This window comes from Engystomops pustulosus, chromosome 3 (assembly GCF_040894005.1).
Source record: "Engystomops pustulosus chromosome 3, aEngPut4.maternal, whole genome shotgun sequence".
Taxonomy (NCBI): Eukaryota; Metazoa; Chordata; class Amphibia; order Anura; family Leptodactylidae; genus Engystomops; species Engystomops pustulosus.
This window is the reverse complement of record NC_092413.1, coordinates 201,108,714-201,134,406: the sequence shown is the minus strand read 5'-3', so window position 1 is coordinate 201,134,406 and position 25,693 is coordinate 201,108,714. Positions and strand designations below refer to the sequence as shown.

The 25,693-nt window shown below is 43.7% G+C and overlaps 1 long non-coding RNA gene across 1 annotated transcript in view; it reads right to left on the bottom strand.

Moving 5' to 3' along the window:
* LOC140120699 (uncharacterized) overlaps nucleotides 1–23,926 on the bottom strand; it is a 54,849-nt gene extending 30,923 nt beyond the window's left edge. The window contains exons 1-2 of the long non-coding RNA XR_011853955.1: nucleotides 23,878–23,926; nucleotides 164–268 (exon numbers count right to left, since the gene is read on the bottom strand). This is a non-coding gene — a long non-coding RNA (uncharacterized lncRNA). The remainder of the gene's footprint in view (nucleotides 1–163; nucleotides 269–23,877) is intronic.
* Between the last annotated feature and the right edge of the window lie 1,767 nt (nucleotides 23,927–25,693).

Below are 25,693 nucleotides of genomic sequence, written 5' to 3'. Positions count from 1 at the left end.
ACAGGGAATTTTCAACTGGTGTAAAATATATTTTTCCTTTTTTTGTTTGACTTAATCTGGGTGGGAAAAATATGTAGTAGATAAAATAACTTGACCTTGTAAGGAAACATATTTGCCCTTTAGAGGTAATTTGGTTTTGTTCCACATTTACGACTGCACTGACCTCAACAATCTCATGTCTGCTGAGCCTGATGGACGCTTATCCATGAACTTGTGTGTATGGGATATAAAGCAACAGGACACAATCCATGGAGCAACAGCAATGAAGCTGCGGAGGAAGGAATAGGGAGTCTTGGTTAATTTTATTCACTTTTTTTTCGCTACAATATTTTGTAAAATGTAATTAAAATTAATTAATTATATAATAGGATTCTATATAGTTGCGTCATGAATGCAAACCGCTCAGGTTTCTTCGATGGCAAAGTTGAATACATGTCTTTAAAGGCACATGCTGTCAATATTTGCCATTAAATTCCGCGACCAAATCGACATCAAAATTTGCTACTAAAAAAATTTGCATGTGACACACGCAGAAAAAATCCACAATGTGTATGTGGCCTCATGCCAGCGATAGGCTTCAGTGGTGACATATTGCCAAAATGACTTGATGCAGGCTCTATGGACCAGCAAAGACCATTGATGACAGTAGGTAGTGTGTTGGACCAGAACCATGTATGTTTATATCTTGTTATGGAACCTCCTGGTGATGAACAATAAATTCATAATCCAGGACAATCCCTTTAACACTGGAAAAGATGGACCAGTATATTCATCCTGCATGACTTTTTTTTCCCATCATATGAAGTAGCTAGAGTTGGACCAAGAAGAAGGATCATTAAGTAGGTAAGGAGGGTACACGTAAAGGTTCTGCATGTTAAAATGACATTGCAGTCATGGCTTGGACTATCCTGGTTAAACTCTCCATCTCTCTCCATCCCTCTATCCATCTCTCGCCATCTCTCTCCACCCATCTATCCATTTCTCTCCACCCATCTTTCCATCTCTCTCCATCCGTCTATCCATCTCTCTCCATACGTCTATCCATCTCTCTCCATCCGTCTATCCATCTCTCTCCATCCCTCTATCCATCTCTCTCTCCATACATCTATCCATCTATCTCTCTCCATACATCTATCCATCTCTCTCGATCCATCTATTTCTCTCCATCCATCTATCCATCTCTCTTTCCATACATCTATCCAATTCTGTCCATCCATCTATCCATCTCTCTCTATCCATCTATCCATCTCTCTCCATCCATATTTCCTTCTTTCTCCATCCATCTATCCATCTCTCTCCATCCATCTATCCATCACTCTCTCTTCATCCATCTATCCATCTCTCTCCATCCATCTATCCAACTCTGTCCATCCATCTATCCATCTCTCTCTCCATCTATATATCCATCCCTCCATCTCCATCCATCTATCCATCTCTCTCCATGTATGCATCTCTCTCCATCCATCTATCCATCTCTCTTTCCATCCATCTATCCATCTCTCTCCAATCCATCTATTCATCCCTCTCCATCTCTCCATCTCTCTCCATCCATCTATCCATCTGTCTCCATCTCTCTCCACCCATCTCTCCATCTCTCTCCACCCATGTCTCCATTTCTCTCCATCCGTCTATCCATCTCTCTCCATCCGTCTATCCATCTCTCTCCATCCCTCTATCCATCTCTCTCCATCCCTCTATCCATCTCTCTCCATCCGTCTATCCAACTCTCCCCATCCGTCTATCCAACTCCCCCATCCGTCTATCCGTCTCTCTCTATTCATCTATCCATCTCTCTCCATCCATCTCTCCATCTCTCTCCATCCGTCTATCCAACTCTCCCCATCCGTCTATCCAACTCCCCCATCCGTCTATCCGTCTCTCTCTATTCATCTATCCATCTCTCTCCATCCATCTCTCCATCTCTCTCCATCCATCTATCCATCTCTCTCCATCCATTTATCCATCTCTCTCTCTCTCCATCCATCTATCCAACTCTGTCCATCTATCTATGCATCTCTCTCTCCATACATCTATCCATCTCTCTCTCTCTCCATACATCTATCCATCTCTCTCGATCCATCTATCTCTCTCCATCCATATATCCATCTCTCTCTCCATACATCTATCCAATTCTGTCCATCCATCTATCCATCTCTCTCTCCATCTATCTATCTATCCATCCATCCCTCCCTCTCCATCCATCTATCCATCTCTCTCCATCCATCTATCCATCTCTCTCCATCCATCTATCCAACTCTCTCCATCCATCTATCCATCTCTCTCCATCCATCTATCCATCTCTCTCCATCCATCTATCCATCTCTCTCTCCATACATCTATCCAATTCTGTCCATCCATCTATCCATCTCTCTCTCCATCTATCTATCCATCCATCCCTCCCTCTCCATCCATCTATCCATCTCTCTCCATCCATCTATCCAACTCCCTCCATCCATCTATCCATCTCTCTCCATCCATCTATCCATCTCTCTCCATCCATCTATCCATCTCTCTTTATCCATCCATCCATTTCTCTACATCCATCTATCCATCTCTCTCCATCCATCTATCCATTTCTCTCCATCCATCTATCCATCTCTCTCTGTCCATCTATCCATCTCTCTCCAGCTATAAAGATCCATGTTTTACTGTGCAACATAAGAAAATGATGACATCATATCATCTGTACGACCAGTTATGTTCAGTATTTGGAACCTAATACTCACCATTTTATACAATGTTTCTTAAAATCCCTTCTATCGTTTCAGGTTTTTTTTTTCCGGCTGTAAAAATGAATGGATTGGCCGTACGTCTTATTAACAATCACGTCCAACGTGATTTGTTGATCAATTTAGAGACTTCCTGAATAATGATCATCCGGAAAGCCACTGTTCTTATTAATGCGGCTCCTCTGACACTTGATACTTGCCATTGTAAATTATCGCTGACACCCCATGTTGTGAACTATAAATATAAAGTACTTTATCGATGGCTCTTAAACACCCTTCAGCCCCAAAGCAACTATAAGCAATACATCTAGAGTAACAATGGAGGCGCAGAGCTGTAACAGAGGACCGTGCCCTGGAATATTACATACTATGGAACATATACATGGAATGGTATACAACCTTCTAGTATACATTGGGGAGATTTATCATATGCCGAAACCCCGCCCCTCCGGCACCCCCACATACATCAGGAGGCTCTGGCCGCTTGTCGTGCCCACCTCTTCACATGCCCACTGGAAAACTGGCCTAGAGGCTCTGATAAATGTTCCCATTGTGCCTAAAATAGCGAAATAATTTATTTTTATCCATCAGCTGTATGTGATATATAACAATTTTGTGAAATCTCTACAAACAGACATAGGGGGTCATTTACTAAGGGCCCCGGTTCGCATTTTCCTGACGTGTTACCCGAATATTTCTGATTTGCGCCGATTTTCCCCCAATTGCCCCGGGATTTTGGCGCACGCGATCGGATTGAGGCGCATCGGTGCTGGCATGCACGGGACGGAAATGGGGGGTCGTGGCCGAACGAAAACCCGATGGATTCGGAAAAACCGTCACATTTTTTTAAAAAAAGTGTCGCTGGATACGCACTTACCTTCACTCAGCCTGGCTTTGTGAAGTTCAGTGCATTCCGGGGAACTTCAGCGCAGCAGCGACACCTGGTGGACGTCGGAGGAACTGTCTTAGTGAATCGCCGGAAGACCCGAATCCACCGCAGAGAATGCGCCGTTGGACCGGGTAAGTAAATCTGCCCCATAATTTTTTAGGAACACATTTTTTACCCAATATACTCTATGAAAGCCGAACCTCTGTGAGCAGAGCACCCACTTTGGGAAGATGACACATTGGCCTCACCGACACTGCGAGAAAGATATTCAACCCTGCACCCAAATTCTGGCTTAGAAAATTGCATATTAAAGCTTTGTAATTTTTAGAAACTATGGAGATTGTACATAGTTTACAATAGAACAGGAAGAGATGAGCAGATTGTACATAGTGTCCTATCTACAGGCAGCATGTTATAGAGCAGGAGGAGCTGAGCAGATTATACATAGGGGCAGATTTACTTACCCGGTCCATTCGCAATCCAGCGGCGCGTTCTCTGCGCTGGATTCGGGTCCGGCCGGGATTTAATAAGGTAGTTCCTCCGACGTCCACCAGGTGGCGCTGCTGCGCTGAAAAGCATCTGAACGCGCTGGAGTTCACCGGCTCGGGCTGAGTGAAGGTAAGCGCGTCCCGAGCGACACATTTTCCGTTCTTAAATACGTTGGGTTTTCATTCGGCCACGCCCCCGATTTCCGTCGTGCGCATGCCGATGCGCCACAATCCGATCGCGTGCGCCAAAATCCCGGGGCAATTCAGGTACAATCGGCGCAAATCGGAAATATTCGGGTAACACGTCGGTAAAACGCGAATCGTGGCCTTAGTAAATGACCCCCATTGTGTCCTATATGCAGGCAGCATGTTATAGAGCAGGAAGAGCTGAGCAGATTGTACATAGTGTCCTATCTGCAGGCAGCATGTTATAGAGCAGAGGAAAAGCTGATTAGCTTGTATATGGTATCCTTTCTGCAGGCAGCATGTTATGGAGCAACTGGGCAGATTGTACATAGTGTCCTATCTGCTGGCAGAATGATATAGAAAAGGAGGGGATGAGCAGATTTTACAAAGTGTCCTATCTGCAGGTAGCATGTTATAGAGCAGGAGGAGCTGAGCAGATCGAACATAGTGTCCTATCTGCAGGCAGCATGTTATAGAGCAGGAGGAGCTGAGCAGATTGAAAATAGTGTCCTATCTGTAGGCAGCATGTTATAGAGCAGGAGGAGATGAGCAGATTTTACAAAGTGTCCTATTGCAGGCAGCATGTTATAGAGCAGGAGGAGCTGAGCAGATCGAACATAGTGTCCTATCTGCAGGCAGCATGGTATAGAGCAGGAGGAGCTGAGTAGTTTGTATATGGTATCCTATCTGCAGGCAGTATGTTATAGAGCGTTATAGAGCAGGAAAAGCAATTTTACCCGCAGACAGTCTATATCACAGCTCTATAACATGGTTCCTGATGATTTCATAGTTTTTTTTAGTGTATTAGGAATAATAATGTTACATATGAACTGTATGTAGCAGTAAATTAATATCACTGCTCCCTGAGGTCTGCTCTCAGCTCTGCACATGGTTCCTGACTATTACTCCAGACTGACACAGCGCAATGGATTTTACATTCCTATTACCTAATGTCCGGCATGTTGTGCTTCCAGCAAATAGTATCCGGCGCTTTTCTGTACTTTCCCTTTTGTTCATGATATGAACAATGGCAGCAAGGACTGGACAGCAACAGAGACAAGGGAGCAGGTTCCCAACAATCTTGTGTCCGGGGCGTCCAGTTTGGGAAAGGGAGTCTCCAGGTATAAGATTTTGTGTGGGTTTGACATAAATAGGAGTGGGACACTGTGAAGGGTCATAGCACATAAGAGTGGGGGGCGATAGAGAAGTTGTGGTCTATAGAAGTTTGAGTACAAGGGGTGACATGATATCAGAATATGGCAGGGGGGGGTCATAGTCTATAGGTATTATAGGGTTACAGGAGGTCATAGAGTTCAGGATTGTTATTCATAGCATCACAATGGATGAATATCACTATTAGTATGGTGGAGGTATCCATACACAGTGGGGCACATTTACTAAGGGGCGTGCACAATTTTTCTATCGAACTTTGCATATTCATTCTAGTGCAAACTGCTTGCACAGGTATTTAAGAAGTGACTGCACCACATCTGTGTCACACGTGACCCTTTTGTGGCTCGGCTGCACTTGGTATCATGCAACACAAATTAGGGGGGGGGCGTTCCGATGCTGAGTCGGACCGTGCGCCAGATTTATCATGCAAAATTCGATAGAAGAGTGACGCACGGCCCATGTTAAAGGTGCACCAAGAAAAAGTGGTGCACACTGTCAGGGCAATGCAGGGGGGTGCCAGATTCATGAAGAACGGGCACCAGAAATCCTGAATCTGGCGCCCCCTGCACTATACAAAGGCAACTGCACATAGTACACACTGCATTGTTCTTAGTAAATGTGCCCCATTGTCCCAGATTTATCATTAGTGAGGCAAACTGGACTACGTGCACTTACGACTGGTGCATGGTCCGAAATATTCTGCCACACCCTTCACGTACCGCTAGCACTTTAACTTAAAACCATATTTTACTGGTGCACCACACCACAATTATGATTGGACTTCCGACATAAATGTGGCACAAGTCGAAAATCCAGACCTTTAGGTGCATAGTATTCTGTAACAGCGGACACAGTACAGCCGCTACACAAAACTGGCGCAGAGGCTTCGTAAATACATGTGCACATCCAAAGAAGCACCGAGTCTTTAATAATTCTTGGCCACTGTGGTGCTTTAGGGCAGTATTATACTGACATCATAATGGATAAATATCATAAAGTTACTGACCTTTGCTAAAACTGACTAAATATTACCAGGATTTCTGAGAAATAAGTGAATTATAAGAATATTTGTCAAGGGTAAATGAGCCTTTAATTGGGGTCTAGGGCAGTGTAAGCTGTGAATACGGCCCAATGACCTGGGATTTTACTACGGGAAAGACCAGACCTCATTGTGGGGGTTAAGGGTGAGGAATGCACAATCCCTCTGTCTCTGCAATCCGATTTAGCTGACGGCCAGATCTGTAGGAACCAAGGGCTACAACTTCTGGGGATAATTAATAATAATTCTTATATTTATATAGCGCAAACAGATTCCGCAGCGTTGTACAGAGCTTACCAAATCAGTCCCTGTCCCCAATGGGGCTCACAATCTAATCACCTACCAGTATGTTTTGGAGTGCAGGAGGAAACCGGAGGACCCGGAGGAAACCTATGCAAATACGGAGAGAACATGCACACTCTTTGCAGATGTTGACCCTGGGACTTGAACACAGGTCCCCAGCGCTTCAAGGCTGTAATGCTAACCACTAAGCCACCGTGCTGCTCTTGATGATGGGTTTGGGTCCCTGTGTCTGCCATTGTGATTGGGAAGGGTAGTGCTGTGTGCTGTGCTTTGCAGTCTAACAAGTTCATATTAAAAAATATATTGTTTTTAAAGAATTTCCAGTTTCTACATTTTCACTGGAGAGTATAAGTAATGTCTTGTAGGATCATTCACTATCCACCTTCTTCTTCCCCTCCACTCCCTGCCCATTTTTACGCCTCATTTACTCCAGAGCGAGTAGATGAAGAACCAGTCCCACCCTCCACGGTCACCAGTAATAGGGTCTTGCCACTTGCTATTGATTCCTTATATATATGTAAATTTTCACATTCTCCTTCTAAAGGTTTCATCATCTGTAAGTCAAGGTTACTGACATTTTACTTATATACAATTCTAACCATTTCACTCTTAATGTATGAAAACCCTATTTATAGAAGCAAGTACTTACCAGAACCTAGCGGCATGGATAACAATGAGAGATACAGAGATGTAGCAGAGATTTCTTTTCAGTGAGTAACTGTGTTCTCTGCTTGAAGGAAATTTACCACCAGGATGAAGGATTGTAAACCCAGCACACTGACATACTGGTGTGTACCCCCCCCCCCCTGGCAGGATCTGCTCTTCTTTTAGCTTCTTATGCCCTAGTTTTTACAAAAAAGGCTTTAGGAATTAGGGTTTCTATAAACAGCTATGTAGCCCAGAGCCCTTCAGATTCATTTGCATAATTTTTTAAGCATATTTTTGTAAAAACAATGACACCTACCCCTTACTGCATGCGGTGGGAGTGGAAAATGCTCCTGTACAGTGTAACAACGAAGTGACACACATGAAGAGGCTCTGGTCACCTTCACCAGAGCCTTTCAGGATCATTAGCATAATTCTAAAAGTTGATTTTAGAGGAAATTAGGCCATGGATAACAAGTATAAGAAAATTACCACAGTCATGATGCCTGGATCTATGAGTAAGTGTCCCTGGTATATCATGATGGATATTGATGGTAGATTTCCTTTAATTAGTGGTTAAGACTACCATGGGCCCTGGGCTGTATGAATATTATAGCCCCTACAAGTCTGGAATCACTTCCTATATCTGTTTCTAGAAACAGCATCTTGGGGAATGGGGATGTGTCCCTTCTGCCTGATTTCAATCAGCGGTTTCAGGACCTTTGGAGGACCTTTAAAGGTCCTGAAATGGGCTCTTGTGTACATGTGTATTGAGAGCAGGAACTGATTATGAGAATTTCATGGGTGCAGGATCTTCTCAATATAATATTTGGAGGGGAATTTAGGTGGTTTGGACCCTGGACTACTTCCCAAGATGCTTGTTTTATAATCTTCTGTTACCTACAACCATCAATCTCATGAACAAAATATTACATAGGTATATGATACCAGCAAAATCTGGTGGCTCAGTGGTTATCACTACATCCTTGCAGCACTGGGGTCCTGTGTTCAAGTCCCAACCAAAGAGTTTGTATGTTCTCTCCGTGTTTGAGTGCGTTTCCTCAGGGTCCTCCAGTGTCCTCCAAAACATACTGGAAGGGTGATTAGATTGTGAGCCCCATTAGGGACAGGGACTGATTTGGCAAATTCTGTGCAGCGCTGCGTAATCTGTGTGCAGTATATAAATAAAAGGAATTATTATTAAGTAGTAAAAATGTACACAACATAGAATCATCTTGTTACATATACAGGCGGTCCCCAACTTAAGAACACCTGACTTACATACAACCCCTAGTTACAAACGAACCTCTGAGTGTTGGTAATTTATTGTACTTTAGTCTTAGGCTACAATAAACAGCTGTAACAGTTATCACAGGCGTCTGTAATGAAGCTTTATTATTAATCCTGGTTCTTATGACAATTCAACATTTTTAAAATCCAATTGTCACTGAGACCAAAAAAAATTTGTCTGGGGGTTACAATGATAAACTATACAGTTCCGACTTACATACAAATTCAACTTAAGAACAAACCTACAGACCCTATCTTGTATGTAACCCGGGGACTGCCTGTATGTTGTGTTTGCTGTATACATAGAAAATGCTTATTTTTTGACATTTTTGACACTATTCGGTGCTAAAACACAGAGAATTTGTTTGCAGAAGCTTCTGTACTTTTTGAGAATTAAAAATCTCCAAACACCAACTGAGCATCAAACTGCATTTAATGTTCTCAGCGCACACAATCTATTTCCCACTTTCCGAGTGTCACAGTTGGTTGCATTTTAGAAACAGGTTTACAGCACATTTTCGAGATCTGCCCGCTGTTCCACTGATGACAAACGTCATTGGGAGTATAGCGAGTAAACAGCGGGTAAGTCAGAACATTGCAGCCAGGGAGAATCCTGTTCTTTTTTTCCTACATAGAAAAGTCATTGTTGTGAGCATGGAGTAACTTGATCCTATGTATAGAACAGGGAATCAGAATTGGGGTGCCAGGTTTGTGGGACTGGAGGAGGAGAGCATACAAAATGATGGAGTAAATCATTGGTATCTGCTGAGATAACAAATAACATAGTATGAAGAAATTTCTCAAAGTTCTATTGAACACATTTGACTTAACACTACTCATATGGGTAGTAACCTGGTTTTCACCCTTCAACCATCTTATAGGGATCTGTATTTGGTTGACAGGGAACCACCAGGTTGCTACTTCTTTTTAAAAATTTCTGCAACAGCAACTGTATGAAGATGGAACACGGGCTCAGCCTTCTTAATACCTACTGGGTGTTTGCTGCATATTGCAGCAAACACCCACCACTAACACCTGCATTTGGAGCTGGCACCAATTGTAGGTGTTTTCAATTTAAATGCCACAGACACGTGGGTGCCATCCTCTTGGGCTGGATTGTCACCCCCCATTATGTCATCTGGGGGCGACAATAAATTACTGTAACAGCGGAGGGTGCATATGAGCTAAAAGCTCAAATCTCCTCCATTTTTCTTAGAACTGATATAAAAATAAATATAAAACATATATAAACATGTTAGCTTTCATGCATCCAAAAATATCTGAACATTATGCAACATGTAAAAATCATGATCAAAAAGGTTGTAAAGTCCCCAAAATGGGTGCAATGAAAAGTCATCTCATCCAGCAAACACAGATCTGTACGGTGAATTATGAAAAAGTATTGGCCTCATAATAGGGCAAAATTAAGATGTTTTTGTGTGTAAATTTAAATGTTTTAAATCTACTAAAACATATAAAACCTGTAAAAATTTGGTATCTCCATGATCATACTGACCCAAAGAATAAAGGCGATGTGTCATTTGGTATGTATAGTGAAAGCTGTGAAGACAAGGCCCTAAAGAAAATGGTGCAATGTGTTTTTTTGTCAATTTCACCGCATTTGGAATTATTTTTCCAACTTCCCGGTTCACTGCATGGAATATTAAATACCATTATACCAGGAATCCAGAAACGAATCCTTATACAGCTCTGTATATGGAAATATATGTGGGGAGTAAAAAATGGGAACATGAGAATGAAAAAGGGCTGTGTACTGAACCTGTCACCAGGGATGTGATTTTTAGCAGATGACAGGATCCAATAGCCTACGCTATGCTAAATATAAAAATGCCTTTGTCAGCATTCTGAATCATTTCGGTACCTTATATAAGTTTAATTCACATTACCTAGCTCTGTACCAGCAGCCTGTGATGAGGGGTAGCTGCAGCCTGTGTGTACCCGTGTCTCCTTATACATTTTTCATCTCCTTCCCTCCTTGTTCAATGCACATGACAGGAAGCGGGGAAGGATCTGGATGAATTTGGATGGAAGGAGACTGAGACACAGACACACAAGCTACAGCTGCCCCTTCCCCTGCTGGCAGGGAGCCAGGTAATGTGACTCAAACATATTAGATAGACCTTGGCCCAAACTTGCCCAAACCAGCTGAATCTGTTGAAAGGCGAATGTATGATGTGATACGATGCAATACAACTTTACTAACCCCCTAGTTTGGGTAAAGTGTAACAGTAGTCCAGGCATAGTAGACACAGAGAAAATACATAATCAAGTGACAAACAACATCCTGGGGGGATGCTAGAGCTGGGGGCTTTCCAAGCTCTTAGTCCTAGAGCCCAGCGCTCTGTTGACAAGTTCCATTGATTTGGGGATAAAGAGTTATGGAATCCGGTATCGGTTCCTAATGTTACTGGTGTTGCTGGAGAATCGGAGAGGACCGGAGCCGGTGTGTCCTCAGTGAGATTGTCTCAAATTTTTGTATGGGAGTTTTCCTATTTTGTTCCAATAACAAATCAGAACATGGGCCTGTTGGATTTTGAACATCCCTATACTATGTTTCCACAAGTTTGCGTGTCTATAGCTGGAGTCGGGCGGAGTCCTCCAATTTTTCATCCGGCAGCTGCTACAGGCATAATAGCGGGAAGCATGTGTTTTATTACTTTTCTTTGTTACCCTGGATTAAGGATGATGGAAATATAATTTCAAACCCAAAAGTTGAAGATGTTGGGTTACGAGCCTTCAAACGGATTTCTGGGCTAGGTGGAGCCCTTCTTTAAACAGATTTCCTTTCTAATAACTTCCAAGATTATAAGGCCCTTGACATCGCTCCCTTTATTAAGTCACCTTCCTGTTTCTATTTTATCACTTTCCTTCTGCGGTTCCAGTTTCCATCGCACCGTATTTCGGAGGCTCGTGAAAAATGTTCCTTCATCCAGTGAAAAAAAGCAATTGAACTTTTTGGAATGGGGGAAGAAATTTGGAACTAATATGGAGAAATGTCATTTCACCTTCTGGTTATGTAATCCTGTTTTTGTTCCTGGCTCCTTCCCCTTTTTTTCGGGTTTTGTAGATCTCTTTTGTATTGGCCAAGTGTTCAGCTGCTTCCTGTAAAGTGTCTGCTGGCAATGAATTTTGGACCCGGATTTTTGGAACGTCCATGTGTATAAATTCTATAACTAAATAAAGTTTTACATTTCCATGTATCAGCAGTCTTTCATATTTCCCTTGGACTACACCGGTCATTTCCTAAAGAACAAATGAGAAGCAGACGGCTGAGATGTTCGAAACGTAAAGCTTTCCAGAAAAGACTTATAACCGGGATATGGGACTCTCCATCCCCTACTTCTCTTTTTTTTACATCCCATATACAGGCAGTCCCCTAGTTACATACAAGATAGGTTCTGTAGGTTTGTTCTTCAGTTGAATTTGTATGTAAGTCGGAACTGTTTATTTTATAATTGTAGATCCAGACCCATTTTTTTTTTTTAGTCTTTGTGACAATTGGATTTTAAAAATGTTGGGTTGTCGTAAGAACCAGGATTAACAATAAATCTTAATTACAGACACCTTTTATAACTGTTACAGCTGATTATTGTAGCCTAAGGATAAAGTACAGTAAATTACCAAGAGCCAGAGGTTCATCTGTAGCTAGGGGTCGTCTGTAAGACAGGTGTTCTTAAGTAGGGGGCCGCCTGTACTCCACACTGTATAATGTGTGGATTTGCAGTCCAGATCTTTCTCTCTCCAAATGATTACTTAGTTTTTTTCCTGGTACCTGCACTCCTCCCGATTTGGCCCAAGTGTTTATCATTCGGAGGAGTGGCCACCTTCTTGCTCTCAGCCGATTTCTGAAACCTCATGTAAAGGTGAGTATTTAAGACCTGTTAACACATGTTATTTTCTGTGGTGGGGTCCCAGGGTCCAAATCCATGGGGTCTTAGTCTGCCAGTATGGGTAATGGGGGGCTGCTGGGTCTTGGTCCCTCCTGGCGCTGTGTTGCAGTAGCAGACACCATGAGGGTCATTTACTAAGGGCCCGAAATGCATTTTTACGTCGGGTTACCCGAATTTTACCGTTTCGCGCCGATTGTCCCTGAATTGCCCAGGGTTTTTGGCACACACGATCGGTTAGTGGCTTATCGGCGGCGGCATGCACGCGATGGAAACCGGGGGGCGTGGCCATGGGAAAACCCGTCGGATTCGGAGAAACCACATTTTTAAAAAATGTGTTGCTTGACACGCTCTTACCTGCACCCGGCCTGGCTTGGTGAACTTCAGTGAACTCCGATGGGAATCAGAGTAGCAGCGACACCTGGTGGACATCGGGGGAGCTACCTTAGTGAATCGCCGGAAGACCCGAATCCTCGACGGAGAACGCGCCGCTGGACCAGGTAAGTAAATCTGCCCCACTGTGATGCTACCAGGGGTGGATTATCACTGCCATGGCCCCTGGGCTGTATGAATATTATAGCCCCTACAAGTCTGGAATCACTTCCTACATCTGGTACTAGAATCTGCTGCTTGGGAAATGGAGGATGTGTCCCTTCTGCTGCTTTCTATCTGCAGTTTCCGAGCCTTTTGGAGGACCTTCAAAGGTCCTGAAATGGCTCTTGTGGACATTTGTAATGAGAGCAGAAAGAGATGTACAAGGATTTCATGGGTGAAGGTCCTTCTCAGTATAAATTTTGGTGGGTGGCCATGGGTCCCAGGCTACGGCCCAAACTACCTCTATTCTAATCCACTGCTGGATGTTGCACCCATCAGCGGAGGCACCCACTAAAGGAGGTCAACGTGAAGAGGTTAGTGGGCTTATGCAATTTGATCATAATGTAACTAAGAACCTTGAGTTCATTTTGTAAGACTGGAGTGATTCTGTTTAGTTGTTTTCTCCCTATGGATGACCCATAATCAGGTGGGTGGTTACATTGAGATGTTCCGAAGACCCCAACAGCATCGAGGTTATAAGGTTAAACCTGAGGACCAAGGGGCAAACAGGTAGGTACTTGTAACTTCTAAGTGACTGCACTGAATGAGAAATGCATAGTTAGTAACAGCTCCATAGTAAACCATTGATCGCATCTTCTCCCGGGATGACGTCTAATACAAGACATCCCCAGGAAATAAAGGGAAAGAGCCTTTAGCCACAACATTTCTATGACCAGTAAAATGAGAACTGAATAATAATTGTGACATAAACTCTTCAGTCTTTATCTGAAATTCATTGAATCTCCAATGTGTAATTATGGTTCAGGAACAGCGACTATTTCTACATTAATCTCGGGGTATTGATTTTATATCACAAAATAATTTAGCGCCCTTCTCTTGCGAGGCATTTTAGATAATAGCCTAGAACGATAGCAGGAAGGTTAAGCTGCTCCTCCGCAGTCCTGGCAGCTGAAGCAATGCTATAAAAAGCTTAGATCTCTACCAATAAAGATGCAGCGGCAGCGGGAAGCCATCTAGCAGCTCATTGTTGTGGGAATTTTATAGATGGATGGGGAATTTTTATATAATATCGGATATAATTCGGGATAGATATAACCGAGATTGTCAACCGAGAGCAGCTGCAACACAGTGGGGCACATTTATTAAGGGTCCGACCGGCGCATTTTCGCTGAGTTTCCCGACTATTTCCAATTCGCGCCGCATTTAAGTGGGGTTTTTAGCCCACGGGATCGGATTTTGGCGCAATCCCTCCAACTTGCATGCGGCACAAATCGGGGGGCGTGGACGACGGACAACCCGAATGATTCGGACTAAGCACGGGATTTACAATTCAAACTGTGTCGCAAGAAATGCACTTACATGCACCAGGAAGAAGAAGGTGAACTCCGGTGGACTTCAGCGGGAAGCGACACATGCAGGAAAATGGACGCACAATCTTGAAGAATTGCGCCGGACTTCATCCAAGTCGGAGAACACACCTCGGGGATCACGACAGGACCGGGTAAGTAAATCTGCCCCTGTATGTTATGTTATCTATAGGCACAGTAGGCACAAGCCTATGGGCAGCACAGAGGGGAGATCTGAATATGCTAATTGCAAACTATTGCCCCACTTCCCAGTCAATGGTGACAAGGGGCAAACAATGTCCTTCAGGTCTAACACTGCAGTTCACATACACACGTGGAGACAATTGTTGGTGCCCCTCGTTTAGTGAAAGAAAAATCTGCAAAAATAACTTGAATCTGACAAAATTAAAAAGAAATTAACTTTCTATGAAAATGAAGAAATTAAAGATAGACGTTGCTTGTCAAACAGGCTTCACAAAAAAAAAAAAAACTCAAAAAAGAGCTACTCACTGTGCTGTATATAGGGTACAGCTACTCACTGTGTTGTATATAGGGTACAGCGACTCACTGTGCTGTATATAGGGTACAGCGACTCACTGTGCTGTATATAGGGTACAGCTACTCACTGTGTTGTATATAGGGTACAGCGACTCACTGTGCTGTATATAGGGTACAGCGACTCACTGTGCTGTATATAGGGTACAGCTACTCACTGTGTTGTATATAGGGTACAGCTACTCACTGTGCTGTATATAGGATACAGCTACTCACTGTGCTGTATATAGGGTACAGCTACTCACTGTGTTGTATATAGGGTACAGCGACTCACTGTGCTGTATATAGGGTACAGCGACTCACTGTGCTGTATATAGGGTACAGCTACTCACTGTGTTGTATATAGGGTACAGCGACTCACTGTGCTGTATATAGGGCTACAGCTACTCACTGTACTGTATATAGGGCTACAGCTACTCACTGTGCTGTATATAGGGTACAGCTACTCACTGTGCTGTATATAGGGCTACAGCTACTCACTGTGCTGTATATAGGGTACAGCTACTCACTGTGCTGTATATAGGGCTACAGCTACTCACTGTGCTGTATATAGGGCTACAGCTACTCACTGTGCTGTATATAGGACTACAGCTACTCACTGTGCTGTATATAGGGCTACAGCTACTCACTGTGCTGTATATAGGGCTACAGCTACTCACTGTGCTGTATATAGGACTACAGCTACTCACTGTGCTGTATATAGGACTACAGCTACTCACTGTGCTGTATATAGGGCTACAGCTACTCACTGTGCTGTATATAGGGCTACAGCTACTCACTGTGCTGTATATATAGTACAGCTACTCACTGTGCTGTATATAGGGTACAGCTACTCACTGTGCTGTATATAGGTTACAGCTACTCACTGTGCTGTATATAGGTTACAGCTACTCACTGTGCTGTATATAGGACTACAGCTATTCACTGTGCTGTATATAGGGCTACAGCTACTCACTGCGCTGTATATAGGGCTACAGATACTCACTGTGCTGTATATAGGGTACAGCTACTCACTGTGCTGTATATAGGGTACAGCTACTCACTGTGCTGTATATAGGGCTACAGCTACTCACTGTGCTGTATATAGGGCTACAGCTACTCACTGTGCTGTATATAGGGCTACAGCTACTCACTGTGCTGTATATAGGGCTACAGATACTCACTGTGCTGTATATAGGACTACAGCTACTCACTGTGCTGTATATAGGACCACAGCTACTCACTGTGCTGTATATAGGGCTACAGCTACTCACTGTGCTGTATATAGGGCTACAGCTACTCACTGTGCTGTATATATAGTACAGCTACTCACTGTGCTGTATATAGGGTACAGCTAATCACTGTGCTGTATATAGGGTACAGCGACTCACTGTGCTGTATATAGTGCTACAACTACTCACTGTGCAGTATATAGGCCTACAGCTACTCACTGTGCTGTATATAGGGTACATCTACTCACTGTGCTGTATATAGAGCTACATCTACTCACTGTGCTGTAAATAGAGCTACATCTACTCACTGTGCTGTATATAGGACTATATCTACTCACTGTGCTGTATATAGTGTACAGCTACTCACTGTGCTGTATATAGGGTACAGCTACTCACTGTGCTGTATATAGGGCTACAGCTACTCACTGTGCTGTATATAGGACTACAGCTACTCACTGTGCTGTATATAGGGCTACAGCTACTCACTGTGCTGTATATAGGGCTACAGCTACTCACTGTGCTGTATATAGGACTACAGCTACTCACTGTGCTGTATATAGGACTACAGCTACTCACTGTGCTGTATATAGGGCTACAGCTACTCACTGTGCTGTATATAGGGCTACAGCTACTCACTGTGCTGTATATATAGTACAGCTACTCACTGTGCTGTATATAGGGTACAGCTACTCACTGTGCTGTATATAGGTTACAGCTACTCACTGTGCTGTATATAGGTTACAGCTCCTCACTGTGCTGTATATAGGGCTACAGCTACTCACTGTGCTGTATATATAGTACAGCTACTCACTGTGCTGTATATAGGGTACAGCTAATCACTGTGCTGTATATAGTGCTACAACTACTCACTGTGCAGTATATAGGCCTACAGCTACTCACTGTGCTGTATATAGGGTACAGCTACTCACTGTGCTGTATATAGGGTACATCTACTCACTGTGCTGTATATAGAGCTACATCTACTCACTGTGCTGTAAATAGAGCTACATCTACTCACTGTGCTGTATATAGGACTATATCTACTCACTGTGCTGTATATAGGGTACAGCTACTCACTGTGCTGTATATAGGACTATATCTACTCACTGTGCTGTATATAGTGCTACAGCTACTCACTGTGCTGTATATAGGGTACAGCTACTCACTGTGCTGTATATAGGGCTACAGCTACTCACTGTACTGTATATAGAGCTACATCTACTCACTGTACTGTATATAGAGCTACATCTACTCACTGTGCTGTATATAGGACTATATCTACTCACTGTGCTGTATATAGGGTACAGCTACTCACTGTGCTGTATATAGGACTATATCTACTCACTGTGCTGTATATAGTGCTACAACTACTCAGTGTGCAGTATATAGGCCTACAGCTACTCACTGTGCTGTATATAGGGTACAGCTACTCACTGTGCTGTATATAGGGTACAGCTACTCACTGTACTGTATATAGAGCTACATCTACTCACTGTGCTGTATATAGGACTATATCTACTCACTTTGCTGTATATAGGGTACAGCTACTCACTGTGCTGTATATAGGGCTATAGCTACTCACTGTGCTGTATATAGAGCTACAGCTACTCACTGCTGTATATAGGGCTACAGCTACTCACTGTGCTGTATGTAGGGTACAGTTACTCACTCTGCTGTATTTAGGGTACAGCTACTCACTCTGCTGTATATAGGGTACAGATCCTCACTGTGCTGTATATAGGGCTCCAGCTACTCACTGTGCTGTATATAGGGTACAGCTACTCACTGTGCTGTATATAGGGCTACAGCTACTCACTGTGCTGTATATAGGGTACAGCTACTTACTGCTGTATATAGGGCTACAGCTACTCACTGTGCAGTATATAGGGTACAGCTACTCACTGTTCTGTACATAGGCTACAGATACTCACTGTGCTGTATATAGAGCTCCAGCTACTCACTGTGCTGTATATAGGGTACAGCTACTCACTCTGCTGTATATAGGGCTTCAGGTCTTTTTTTTACATTGAGGGGTACCAACAATGTTGTCCATGTGTTTAAAAGCCTTTGACGAGATAAGGAGTAAGGATTAATATACTATTTTATGAAGTTGTATTTTATGTACTTTATAATTTACTAGATTGTTTTACCTGGTGTTGCCCCGCATAATAATTAACAAGTTAATTATCAAATTGGATTATCAAAAATATTTTGTACATAAAAATACCAAAACCATAGACATGAAAAAAGGTTTTCCAGGATGGGATATGGTAAACCACACCTTTTAGCACCTTTTAGTAAAGGAGCTCGGTTGAGATCAAGCATGACCTTCAGGAAGCCTAATGACATGATGTGGGATTAAGATCATACCAAGGGAGCTGCCTTACAAGGTAGCTAAAAGAGGTTTTCTTTCTGATGTTTTCCCAACCCCATCCTGGAAAACCTATTTGCATATTTTCCCAGAATCCCCTAGTGAAGCATCAATAGCTATAAGTCTCTACTATCTTCCCTGGTTCTGTAGTTGGGCTGTCTCACAAGACGTTGGAGTCATTAGAAGGATTAGCAAGGTTTTGGACCAATCAACCATTAGCTGGTACATGGTCCATGAGAACATCCAGGGTATTTTGGGGCCAAAAAGGGTCAGAAATTTTATTGGAGTAATCCAAGGATAACCAGTGGGATTAAAGACTATGGCTTTGCACTGAAAAGAACGTGCGAACTGCTTGTACGTGTATTTATAAAGTGTCTGCACCAGTTTTGTGTCGTGGCTGCTCTGCGTCTGACAAGACAGAAATATGTGCACCCAAAGAGGATGTTACTGACGTGCGCCACAATTCTGCAGCATGAACAAAGTGCACCAAAAATGGTGCCCAATTCCTGGACACTACACAGGTAACTGCACATAGTACAGACTGCACTATGTGGGCCATAGCTATTACTCTGTAAAAATGTGCACAGTGAGGAACGCTCAACCATCCTCCCTCCCATGTCTTTGAAATCTATGTCGGAGCGTTCACTTCATTACTGTGCAGATTTTGCAGAGTAATGACTACGAGTGCTTGAGGGCCTAAAAGGAAGAATTAGGACTGTACTAATAAGAGAATTGGTCTTCTTTGATTTGGATGTTTGCAACCATTTACCAATAAGTCCATTTGGTGGATTGCCTCTCTTGCTAGTTTTTTTAATACCCTAGGCACTTGATAACTATCTCTGGGAGATTGGACCACCACAAGCTAGATCCCCCCGGGAATAATATGTGACCACCACTCATCACTAGTGCTCTGACCACAACCTCTAGCAGTGACCGGAGGGATCATCGTGATTACCTCTTTGATCCGAGAGCCACTTGAGATGACCACCACTCAAAGGCCCCTCAATCTCCTAGGGCAATTGTGCCAAATCTCCCATTTGTGGCTGCAGACCATGTTTCCCAAAAAACAGATTTATGAACCTACCACCATCAATATATGGTACCTGCTTTTGTATTTGTTTTTCAGATGGATGGGACAAAGGTGCAGGACAAAGTCAATGGACATGGGTGGAACTAACTCTAAATAATTCTTACTCTGGACAACTGTTTAAAGGGATTTCTACATTATCAACTTTAGTATTTTAGTAAGAGAATACATTTTGTGATAAAAGTCTGAGCCCTCGTTGCCCCACCGATCACAACCACTAGTACGCGTCCATTAGTCCAACGGACTATGAGCCACATTTATCACTTTTGTGCGCCTAAGTGTAGTAGTTGGGCCTAAATTCTGGCGCACTGTTTTGCCAGAATTATCACAAGCTATAACCATCTGTGATAAGTATATTTTCTGCCTCTTATTAATCACTTTACTTTAACACAGTTTAGGCGCAATTTTGGCGCAGTTTAGGCGTAATGTTAGATTCGGGCAGTTACATGTGATCCTGCTACAAGCTCCTCTCTGCTTCTCCCACAGCCCAGAATGAAGATAACACTCACAGCAGCACCCAGGTGTGTGACACCCTGCACCCTGTGATCTCCTCAGCAGGGGCTTCTCCTGGAGGGGATCCCCCAGTGCTGGTCTCCTGCTGCACCCCTGTAATTCTGCACAGTATCCCCCTCAGACACTGTGCAGAATTACATGGGGGACACTTGTATGTAGTATCTGCAAAATTCTGCAAGCTTCTGCAAACTTGTGCAAAGTTCTCTTCTCTCTTGCTGTGAGCTCAGCGTTTTGCAGAATGTTTTGTAAATAGAAGGTGATGAACTGTAAATAGAGTCTGCAGCTCCTGTCTGCAGTGTATCTAATGTATCTATTATATGTACCAGTGTCTGGCTGAGCTCTGCTGCTAGAAATGAGCTGTTCTGCAAAGGGGCTCAGTGCTTTCTTCTCAGATAACGCCACCTTCGGGCTGGAGTGTTTTTGCGCCCGTTTTTGCGCCTAAAGGAAAACATAGCAAGTGATGAATATCATTAGGCGCAGCAAAACATCTGGATTGGTAAGATAGATGAGGGAAAGCTGGTTATTTTTGCTGCGCGGCTAGTTTGGCGCTTAATCGCAAAAATAGCGCAAAACGGTGCGCCTGAATGAAAAGGCGCAAAAACAACAGAAAAAACGAGTGATACATGTGGCCCTTTGAATGGACCTCGGGCCATTGATCTTTAGCTTATCCTAGTGATCGGTACGGGTCTCATTGGTGGCTGGGTAATATTTTTCATGGTGAAAATAGCCCTTTAAGTTCTATGTACAACTGCTGGAATAACAAATGACAAGGATGAACTCTATTGCCAAAACCAAGATCACAGATTGTACTAAAGGAAATTCCTGCTGCCAGAGAAATAATAAGAACTGGAAGTATAAATTTATGGCAGTCATTGACACACTGAAAATAGGGAAGAACTTGTCACCCTGATTTATGCAAGTTTACAACTCTTGGGAAATCTGCCTGTAGGGTCATCACCTCTCCGGATCAAATCACAATTTACCAGCAATAAATGTTCTTTCTGCTTATCTCGAGGACAACCCTTGACACTGTTTTGATCCATGGCTGCAGACACTTTGCTTGAAAGTTATGACTAAGCTTGATGGGATTTTTAATTGCCTAAATAATGAAATATTTGCCCAGTTTGTCATGTTTTATATTCCGGGTGACTGTGCATTTTCTGTCTTCCAATGACTTCAGTGGAGGATGATTGACGACCAACTTTACACCCCAATCGAGAAACTTAGAAATCTTTTCCTTTAAGGATAAATTCTGGAACCTTAGATTGTGCAACCATAAATGCTTCAAGTGATAATAATAATTCCTTTATTTATACAGCGCACACAGATTACGCAGCGCTGCACAGAGTTTGCCAAATCAGTCCCTGTCCCCAATGGGGCTCACCATCTAATCATCCTACCAGTATGTTTTGGAGTGTGCGAGGAAACTGGAGGACCTGGAGGAAACCCACGCAAACATGGAGAGGACATACAAACTCTTTGCAGATGTTGACCCTGGGACATGAACCCAGGACTCACTGCAAGGCTGTAATGCTAACCACTAAGCCACCGTGCCGCCGATTCTCCACCCAGAAAAAAAAAACAGTAGGCTCAAAATGTCTACCTTTATGTCCCCATGCTTTCACGTCCATAAACTGGGACAACGGATGGAGGATGTCAGTGACAGAAGTGAGCAGAGGGCACCAGGTATGTTGACGATTCATTCTGGATCTATGCATTGTCACGGTCTGCCACCCCCGGTCCGGTTTCGTCACGTGTGTCACCCGTGCTCTGTTGCCGCTGCCCCGTTCCCCTCGGTCAGTACTTACCTATCTCAGCTCCTGTTGGCTCCATCGCGGTCCTGTCCAGGCTGCAGGTCTGTCTCCTGTGTATACCAGGCTCTGCTATATAACCTGGCTACTCCCAGCATCCCCTGACGGATCTTCAGCTCATTCTTCTGAGGAGAAAGCCTTCATGAGCGTTTCCAGACGCCTCCGAGTGTTCCGTGGTGTTCCCGTGTTCCGTTTCTTGTGTTTCATGGTGTTCCCTTGTTCCCTGTTGTCCTGTGGCAGTCCTGGTGTCCTGTGGCAGTTCTGGTGTCCTGTTGCGGCCCTGGTGTCCTGTGGCAGTACTGGTGTCCTGTGGCGCTCCTGGTGTCCTGTGCCGCTCCTGGTGTCCTGTGCCGCTCCGAGGTCCTGCCAGCCATGCCATCTGTGGTCCTGCTTGCCATGCGTGGTCCTGCCTGCCATCCGTGGTCCCCGTGTCCCTACCTTGGCTGCCGCCACGGGCCTAGTCGCACCCGCGGAGCGACCTGGTGACTCCCAGGACTACCAGGAGTTCACTTAGACTCCGCTCCCGGGTGGGGCTAAGGTTGTTATCTCCCACGGTTGTCCAGGGAGTCCACTGACTTAGTCCTAAGGGACTAATCCCCATAGACTGTGGCATGCATGCTATCTAGTTGGAGGAGAATATCCCTTTAAGAAGTCTATTAATAATAATTAGAACATGTCACTGTCCTGCAATGCAAAATCCCACAAGCAGGTGCGCGAAAGCGAGCTCATGTCTCTGTATCCATGTACATTATTAAAATGCATTTGGAGATGCATAATGTCATCTATTGGAGAAATCGGAGAAGACGGCTCGCGCTAAATCTAATGGAGTTATTGTAAAAGCAGCAGATGCGGAGCGTGACATGATTAATTCATCTCCACATCTGTTTTCCCTTCTCTTTTCCACCATGAATCAACGTGTGGAGCGGGAACATGGACATCTGCATTCACCTGGAGCCGTTCCAGCATCGTGCATAGGCAGTAATGTATAGCGAGGCATATAGGTGATGTATAGCAAGGCAAATAGGTAATGTATAGCAAGGCATATAGGGAATGTATAGCAAGGCATATAGGGAATGTATAGCAAGGCATATAGGGAATGTATAGTAAGACGTATAGGGAATGTATAGCAAGGCATATAGGTAATGTATAGCAAGGAATAAAGGTAATGTATAGCAAGGCGTATAGGGAATGTATAGTAAGACGTATAGGTAATGTATAGCAAGGCATATAAGGAATGTATAGCAAGGCATATAGATAATGTATAGCGAGGCATAGAGATAATTTATAGCGAGGCATAGAGATAATGTATAGCGAGGCATGTTCTCCACTCCTGTAGCCATAGGTCCATTCGCAGGTTATTATGTGGGTTACATCACCTATAGGAAGCGATGTGCGAGGTGCTGCTTACTCACACGTTAAACCATCGCTCAGGTTCCTGGATCCACAAGCTAAAAGCCTTCAGCAATCTCCTCCCGCAGACACAAATGTCCCACCACTTCCTCAGTCAGGAAGCTCCAAATTACGACGGACGCTCATCTAATTGTAGACCTCGGTCTGATGTAGTAAACAACAAAACATGCACAGTCACCGAGGTAGTCATAGCCAAAATCCTCTGCTACGAGGAAGGAAGTTTTATAGCAAGTGTATCGTTCCAGCCGCTCCGTATCCCGATAAAATATAAGCAGCAGTGAGCTAGGAAGCACAATATTATTACTGGATGTGATGTCCAGATCAATCCAAATGTTTTATAAAAGAAGTAAAACAAGACTTTTCTGTACCTTTTCAAATGGTCTTTAAGATCTCCGCTTGTTGTCATCCAATAGGACCTTCATCAGAAGTGTCTGAGAGCAAAAGTGTTCTAGTTGCCAATGGCAACCAATCAGAGCCCTCTGCTATTCTTATAAACAGCTGTGGGAAAATGAAAGCTGATCTCTGATTGGTTGCCATGGGTAACTAGAACAGTTCTGCTCTCAGACGCTTCTGATAAATCTCCCCCCAATAAGTCCTTACTTCCAGTGGCTGCAAATAACTGTCCTGGGACCTAAGGTCAGAAAGGCCTGGCAACTTATCGGTGTACAAAGTCTTAAAGGCCATGCTTGATCCTTTGAGGATTCTGGGTAAGGAATATGCAAACAGGGTTTCCAAGATGGGGAAAGAAAACTATGCTTCAGGGCTACTTAAAGGAAATTTACCATGAAAATCCATCCTGATAAACCAGGGACATTACTCATAGATCCAGGCACCGTGGCTGTGGTATCTTCTTATATTTGTTATCCATGGCCTCCTTCCTTCTAATATCAACTTTTAAAATTTAAGTAATGAGTCTGAAGGGCTCTGAGGGTGTTAGCAGAGCTCCTACAACCTTTAGCTTCACAGGCTGTTACACTGTGAAGGGATATTTCCCCCTTCAACTGTAGGAGATTACAGGGACGGGAGGGGGAACTGCTGAGGGAGCAGCAGGGAGATTGAGATGTGCACAGTAGCAGGGGCCCCCTCCCCCGAGCCCTTCTAGAGGATTTCTAATGTTTCCGTACAAATAGGATACATTATCCTGTTCCTCCCAAATCCCCTGAAAGCTGCAAGAGGAGGAAACATATATCAGCAACCAGTGCTTACCTTTTGCTGATGTACAGAGTGTTATGTAATTGTCCTAATTGTCGGACTGGCCCACAGGTGAACAGGTGGATCCACCAGTGGGCCCCCAGGCCCTAGTTAATGGGTATATATTGCTGGTTTACAGAGCTAAGAGGGGCTAAGTTAAAGGTCAAGATCAGTCAACAGACTACAGACAGGGCTCCTAAGACCATAACAGTCCAAAGCAATGACTAAAAATGAACAAAACACAAGCCATGGTATACAGCGGAGGGCCCCATTAGAGAGATTTACCTGTGGGCCCTAGGCACTTCAGTCCAACATTGATTACCCTTATATACGGACAGTTACACCCCTGTGATGTTCCCAGAGCATACACTCAGTGGAGGCTGGATACAGATGTATTTAACCCCTTGTAGGCTATTATGGATAAAGGAAGAAGTGGGATGGAAGGACGTAGTATGCGGCGTCATATACTGCGCTGACGGAATCCATTATATGTCTATTTATATGTTCATCATATACTCCAGGAGCTTTTATCACATATCCTAAAAACGAAATGTAAATGCAGCCTTATACCGCAGCCTAAGGGGACAATAACCTGCTACCTGCGTGTACACGGACACATAACCTCAATGTGAACACAGTTTTATAACCTGCCCTTCCAGGCCTCCATAAAACAGCTTTCCCTCTGCAATGTTTCCCTTAAAAAGCTTTTCTTCACATTTCACAATCTAAACCAGAGGATTTATTCCCTTCCTAATACATCCAAATCTCCAGAGGATTAGGAAAAGGCTGAAATGCTCTGCAGAGTCTCTTCCTGTTAGTATGTATAGTGTGTATAGTGTACGCTGCTCTGCGGACAGCGCATTCCTGCCACATGACTCACACCCGCTACATGTTTTATCATTTTAGAAAGAAACTCAGGTTCCTCTTTGTCTCTTGTATCTCCTTCCTGATATGTGAGATGTCTTATCCCCGGGGAAGAAATCTGCTGAATGG